The 7833-nt window shown below is 43.3% G+C and overlaps 1 pseudogene; it reads right to left on the bottom strand.

The window, feature by feature from the left end:
* Window positions 1-2388: 2388 nt before the first annotated feature.
* LOC136460190 (poly(ADP-ribose) glycohydrolase 1-like) lies at window positions 2389-6386 on the bottom strand (annotated as a pseudogene).
* Between the last annotated feature and the right edge of the window lie 1447 nt (window positions 6387-7833).

Below are 7833 nucleotides of genomic sequence, written 5' to 3'. Positions count from 1 at the left end.
GGAAAATATGGAAAGAAAATGTAACATGGTTTTTTTTCATTACAATGTTGTAAACCAACAGAGGTTGGTTGTCATTACATAGCGCCTATTCTAGGCCAGCAAATCAATGACATGTTAGTGAAAGAAGTATTTGATGGAGTTAGGCTCAAGCAACTAACACACTTAGATTCAAAAGCACAATATTGGCTAGGATTACATTATAGGTGGAAAGAGCAAAAATTACAACACAAGTACGCCTCCTAACGCGAGGGTTTATAAAAGAGAGAATTAGGATCCACTGCCCTTAGGCGAAACTACAACACATTTCGTAAATCTGGAATTAAACGAAAGATTACATGGCGTCGAACACTAAATTACACCGGGATTTAAAGTTACATAGTTAAAAGCAACCTAGTATAACCAAGGCTTACTCCAGAGGTCGGGATACACGAGGGCAATGGAGAAACAACAAGATAATAATTATCCAAAACATGTCGTATGACTAACAGGTGGGCACATTTAATGCCTCTCTTTTACATGTAGAGATTTTTCATACGCGCAGAGATGACCGCTCATCCTACAGCTTCGCATGCCTACCGAGGCTTATCTTGCCAAGCACAACCAGCAGACACATTTATATATGTCCTGTGGTTGCCCGCGCATGCGTCCACGCGCCAGGTGTGGGCTCTACTATGTACAGTACCTATCTACATGCCTGGTGTTGAGATATGAAACATGTGGAGCCCACCTGCATGCAAAGGAATCTTTTTAGCGTTCAAACTTTAAACTGCGATATTTTTTGAACCATAAGTCCAAAGTATATGCCGTTTGTACTATGTTGTTGGAAATAATTTTTCGAACAAAATGAGATCCATAATGTCTATATTCTGGCAAAGTTACAAAATGACCTTTTTTTACCAAACACAATAGAAAATAGAAAACCAAAAAAAGACTCACGCATGCCACGCCGAATCGGCGGCCTTCTAGGGTATCTACGTAAGTTCTTTTTATTTGGTACGTTAGATAGAGATTCCACGGCACAGATGAGGCGCGTCACAACCGACCTTCATCCATGCATTTCGCAATAGATAGATGAAGCAATTGCACTGCATTAAATGAAGTATGGCTTCCTCTGATCGTAGGCGGCATGCAAATGGACGGTGACGCGTAGCAGAGAACGGTGGATTCTCGACATGCATGGTCGGTGTCTAACTTATGGTGGTCGGCGCGCATCCGAATACGCGTGCATGCATGCTGCTGGGGCCGTGCTTGCTTTGCATGCACGCATCACTTGTCGATTTGTGTGTGCAGGTGCGCTCATGCAGCACCCTGGCCCCATCCCGTCCTCATCTCCGGTTCTCATCCCATCCCCATCTCCATTTCTACAGGCACGCGACCCCGCCACCTCCAAACCTAGCCAGATGAGCTCTACCTCCAAACCTAGCCAGATGAGCAATAATCCAGCGGTTAGCTAGCGTTCATATGAATATGATTACTCGGCTAATGGCAGTGAAAACATATTAGACATATGAGCCACATTTCAGTAAATATTTGAACTATTTATATTGTATTTAGTGGATGGTCTGAATTTAATCCTTGAATTTATCGAATCACATTATAAAATTTACAATTATTATCGAATTGCTAAAATAGATTTACCAAATTATATATAAAATTTTTTGAGCGACATACCCTAAGCTAAAATCCTAGATTCACCACTGATAAACAGTATCCAAGACAACAAGGTGGCAGTCCAATCACCAAAGGTACTACATACTACTCTATACTGTAATTCGATTGGCCAACCTGAACCTAGCATTACTAAGAAATGCAGTAATAATCTTTACTGAACTTGTTTATTTCTCTTATACGTATTGTTAGGGAATGGAAAAAATGGCAAGGTGAAAGAGGATACCAAACCCAACCAGCCTGAATTCTCCAGGAGAGACGCAGATCGACTAGGCCATAACATCAAACAATTGTTATGAATTCGGCGCTTCTGAAATAAAAATCTGTGCTTCTATATTTATATGGAAGACTCCAGATCGGACTTGTACGCAATATAATTGGTAATATTGATCGTCATCATGCTTTGGATCATTTATTGCAAAACAGGAGTATATTGTTGGTCCCATTGAATAAATAGAGCCCTTTCTGTCATTCTGTGTAGGGCCACTCTCAGTGGAAGTTGTATTCTCAATTAATAGGGTGTCAACTAAGCAAACTTGGTGACATGGCAAAGAATTAAACAATAGAGATGAAATGAGAGTTTCATATAGGTGAGATGAAACTTTTCCAAGTCTGAATGTGTCAGAGAACTAAATGCAAATATGAAACACAAAAAAAATGAAACTATGCATTGTAGAAGGTATTTCAACCATGAATCAAATGCATTGAGAATGGCCTAACCAATCATTGTGACTCGGCTATGGACTAAAGCTCTGCGCAAGTGCTGAAACTGATCGCCCATGTAGTCACTGCTTGTTACACAGCATCCAGAGTGCTAACCGGCCAAGATGCAATAGACTACTATTCTCCCCCTCTCTTCGTGCCCACACAACTACACATTCAACACAAGTACACACTCAACAGACAGCGCTCCTAGAGAGCTGCGCGCCTCACAGATTCTGACCTCACAAAACTGGGGCTATTCAGACATGTAATGCACTTCATTGTTGGGCCTGTTGCTGGGAAGTAGCCAAGCGGAAAAACCCTTGTACGTTTCTCCTCTCAGCCTCTGAGATGAGTACTCGATGAGCATATGCCACAACTCCCCGACCGTCCAGCCATGGCGTAGTATCCACTGGATCACGTGTCACAGCATGACGATACAAGGGAAAAGGTCAAGGAGCATATATATAATAACAAAGAAGCCTAACAGCACAGAGTTGTGATTAACACTTTTAGAATTTGACTGGCACGCTAAAGTTTGCTGTGCATCCTCTCATACGGTGAGAAAAATGTTATTTGTAATTTCCCCCTTTTTTGGTATGGATCCACTTGGTTTCTAACCTCCCAGGGTTAGCAAACTTTGTAACTCTTCTTTTTATCAATAAAAATTAGCGAGGCTCGTGGTAATTGATTCAAAATAAATTTTGTTGTGCATCGTACAAGCTACTTGTTCTGCACTTCTAAAAATGTATCAGGCCCAATTGGTAGTTATCTCTAGGAGAGGCTCCACTAAACTGTACCGAACGAGGATCCTCACTCTCTATAAAGGGTACACCAACTTTAGAAGTTGTACAGAAAGAGTTTAACTTTCTAATCATGTGGCGTAAGAAAAAAAATGTGGAAGGGATGTATAGTATGCCTCTAATCTTTCCAAAGATGCATCCTCAAAGGTGTAGTAATTAACAAAAGGGCAGAGAGCCTGCACGATTAAGAAAATACAGATTTCACCCCCAAAAGAAAAGAGGCATATAGATTTATTTGATCCCTATGCATCAGTCAGCCACCTGCATCTAAATGGAAACACATGTATCCTGTACCTGTGATGCAGCAATCCACTGAATCATGCTCTTGATTTCAGGGTTTCCACCAAAAGCACCACAACCCCAATTTCCTGTTGAAACTCCTATGTACTCATTGGAATTGATACTTGGAAAGTCACCCTTGTTGTGTGAATCCTGAACAGTATTTAAAAATGGAAAACATAATCAGCAAATATATGACATATCTGTCATACCTCTGATGCTATGCATATACAGGCTTAATGTTTGGGCATTTCTTGAGATTACAGCACCAGAGTACCATTTTTTCATCTGCATTTAGTTACATCATTGGCAGAACACAAGAAAGAAACTAAAAGTTGCAATGTTGACTAAGTCCATATTGGCTGCAAAAATAAAAGGAAAGCGCTGTTGAGTGAAACTCAATGGAGTGATTAGTTAAACAACCTGGAAAAGCTTCACATAAATCTAGTTTTTGATTGAACGAAAAATCCACAAAAAAGCCTTGTTCACTTCCCTGAACAAAAGATAGTTAGAAACAGTGAAACCATAAATATTATCTGCTTACAAAGGATATCATCACTGACAACTGTGACATTCGAAAAAAAGTAACTTATCACCTTAGGAGACAACCAGATTCATAGTGTAACCTAGCTGGACAATCCAAAGCATCAATTGCCACTATCCTAGTTCTCCGTCTCCCCATTGAATCAAAGGGTTCGGTATCTAAATAGCCATCGACAAAGTGAAAGGAGGAACCATAGCTGCAAGGAGAAACAGGTACTGAATTCATAGTATCACATAAGGAAAGTCATACAAGGATCATATCAGTCACTTCATCGAATCTATGAACTAAATTAAGCAAAAGGTGGATAGGGTTTTCACTAACCCCATATACTGTGAGAACCGTTGTGCACCAAAAATTTCTATAGCCTCATTATCTTCCATAGAAGCCATGAATAGCATACCCACAATAAATTTGGGGTTTATCATGAAGCGGATCTCTTCCTGTACCATAGAGAAAAACACAGAGTGGTTACACAAAACCACAAGAGAGCATTGTAACATATATAATCTATTTGAAAAGTTTTCAATTCACAACAGAACGCGAAGGACTTTTTTAAGCACAAATAGGAAATGGTGGATAAATTGCAATTCATACTGTGCTGATGCACAAATTCATCTAAAAACTGCTGAGAAATGAACAGCATCACATGATCACACAGACCCTAACCAAAGTAGTTGCTACGAAATCGAAGATTGGGTAAACTAAAAATCTGCCAATCAAAAGAAAGGTACCTGTACACAACCCTTGGAAAGGGCACCTCCTCCCAAATATTTATTTGCAAAGTTAACTTGAAGAGCTTCTTGTTCCTCATCTTCTACAAAACCTGAGGAAAATACCTACTAATGAAAAGAAACCAGATAATCAGAAAAATTTATAACCTGAAAGCAATTTTATAACCATTACAACACAAACATATTACTCAGGCCATGTTTAGATTGCAAAAAATTTCAACCCGATAAATAGTAGCACTTTCGTCTTATTTGGTAAATATTGTCCAATCGTGGACCAACTAAGCTCAAAAGATTCATCTCATGATTTCGAACTAAACTGTGCAATTAGTTATTTTTTTTTACCTACATTTAATGCTCCATGCAAGCGGCTAAAAATTGATGTGATGGAGAGAGAGTGAAAAAACTTGGAATTTGGAGGTGATCTAAACAAGGCCTCAGTATGAGTAAATCAGTATACAGTGGTCTCTTAACTGGAATTGGCAGAGGGGTGCACTAGATGCCAACCACGCATGGATGTCAGGGGTAGGGAATGCTATCAGAGAGGCCTCAGCGGGGAAGAACTTTGCGCTCAAACGAAACGAAACTAGTAGGTGTAGAATCAGTCACCATCTCGAAACAGCAAGGCACCTCACTTTGTGCTCCTGGCTTTGCGATCGGTGAATCAGCGCCCTGCAATCGGTGAACAGAACATGAACATAGGTACTCGCATCGTCGTGGGCGCGGATGTACTCGAGGCATTCCTGGTGACAGTAACAGGGAACAGAAAATTAACACATCATTCAAGTAAACAAAAAACACCCTTTCCAAATGGCAACCCATGAACCACCACTTATATGCAAAAAAAAATCATAGCCAACTGGCAACGAAAAATTGGTAGCATTTCCAGATCAATTCACCATACACTCAAAAGAAATGACAATAATAAGAGAGTACAATATCTAATTCATCGTCACAGCCTTCAGCCAGCAAAGTTCCAATGCTACTCGGTAACCAATGGTTCCGAAAGGGGAAAAAACAGGGGAAGAAAGGGAACAGAAAGGGGGGAATGGCAAGCATACCCAGGATCCTGCGCCACGAGCTCGCAGATTTCGATGTTCTTTGTCCAATCCATCTCCTTGAGCTTGTCGCTCGTCGCCGCCTTCACCATTTCCGCAGCCATCTTCTCCTCGTGCGCCTCCTTCACTCTATTACCCCTCCTCTCACTCACAAGCAAATCCAGGCCCGTATTCCACAGCGCCGGGCGAGGAAAAGGGCAAGAAGAAATCCCTGCCTCCTGCAACGAAGCTATTCTGAGCGTAAAGATCGCGCTTTTGAGCATAAACCGCAGCCTGAGAGCAAGGAAAGAAGCATTCTGCCCGAGCTGAAAGAACGAGGAGAGGGAGATGCAATCTGGAGCTACAAGATCACATCGGCGAGAGCAGAAAGCGAGGGAAGTGGTAGCGCGCACGAACCTAGATCGGCCGTAGGTGCACCTGCGACGCGACGCGCTGCTAGTGGATTTTGGCTGGCGACGGTGGTGGCATGGCCATGGCGCCGGTGGCATGCGCAGTGATCTCAGTCGAAGGAGGACGCGGCGTTGTGCACGGTGGCGACGACGGCGAGGCAGGAGATGCTGTCGGCGCGCTCGATCCAGAGGCGCCGGTGGCTACGCCGCGCCATCGTCTACACGTAGCTGGGCTGGCGGAACACCCAGCCCAGGTAGTCCCTGGTGGTGGGCAGCGCGCCGATGAGCTTGAAGGCGTTCTCAAAGCGGGAGCGGCGGGAGACACTGCCAGACGCGGACGCGGCCGTCCTGGTGCGTGGAGAAGACCCGCCCGCTTGTGGCCGCCAGCGCCTAGAACAGCTGCTCGCCGCGCGCCGCAGTAGCAACGCCACCTCCGCCTCCGCGTGGGAGCCCCGCTCGGACCGCTGCGCTGCGCCGCCACGCCCGCTGTGCGCTCCCCCCGTGCCGCCACGCCACCTCCGCGTCTGGCGTAGGACGCACGCCAGGCAGCGTGAGCGAGGCCTCGCCCGCGCTGGGGTCCTCCTGTGCCGGTGGCCGCTGCACCGGAACCACCTGGCCGCGCCAGAGCTCCTGCATTGCTGCTGAGAGTGAGGGAGGGAGTAGAGGAGCAAGCAGCTGCTGCCATTTACACGAGAGAAAGAGGATAAGTGTGAAGTCCGCCAAATAGTACGCATGCTCCCAGTTCATTGAATGCATGCCGAGAATTCATTGAATGGGACAGTGTCAACCACCCACGCTTTTCTAAGCCTCAACACGCGTACTCGCATGCATGCCGACAAAGCCATTGGAACACATGGACTGAAGGCGGGCTGTGACGCGTCTCATCTGTACCGTAGAATTTTTATCTAACGCACCAAATAAAAAAAACTTACCTAGACACCTAGAAGGCCGCCGATTCGGCGTGCCTTCATATCTTTAATATATTTTTTTGACTAGATGAGTGCCCATGCGTTGCAACGGGTGCAACATAAATTAAATAATATGTTTGTTAGCTAAGTTAAAATCAAGAATATATCAATTCAATTTTTCATGTGTATTATACCATGATAATGTCTAGAAACACATTCATTATTGTAATGAATCTGAAATAAAAGCTAGGCTTGGAGCTTGTTGTCTGAAAGTTACAATAAGCATTAGTTGCCTCAAAGGCTGAAAATTTATTGTTAGGCATCGAATTGAATTTATCCATGGCTCTGCCTTACCCAAAATATGTATACTTGGACTTACAATATCCTAGTACCGCATGAGGCATGACAACAATTCATTTTTTGGGAAAAAAAATATTTGTTGTCAACACGGAATACGAAGGACGACAAACGAGATTTGGATCACGATCGTGGTCATTGCGTGGTGATATTCCAATAAATATCTTTCTCTTCCTATAATTCTCTTTTCGTTTTATTCTATTTTTTTACTTGCCTTCCAGTGTCTCCATACGGTGATTATTTGCCTGTCGGTGATTCCATGAGTTTTATTCCATTTTATTTATGTAACACCCCGGTGTTATGCCAGCATTTAGGCACTGCAAATCATGCATATCATGCATCATCAAGCATCCTAATCATGCATGCCTAATCATGTAAAGAACAACTGAAACACTAC

Source organism: Miscanthus floridulus, chromosome 6 (genome assembly GCF_019320115.1).
Source record: "Miscanthus floridulus cultivar M001 chromosome 6, ASM1932011v1, whole genome shotgun sequence".
In the NCBI taxonomy this organism is placed as follows: domain Eukaryota; kingdom Viridiplantae; phylum Streptophyta; class Magnoliopsida; order Poales; family Poaceae; genus Miscanthus; species Miscanthus floridulus.
The sequence above is the reverse complement of the archived record's forward strand: the minus strand, read 5'-3'. Positions and strand labels throughout refer to the sequence as shown.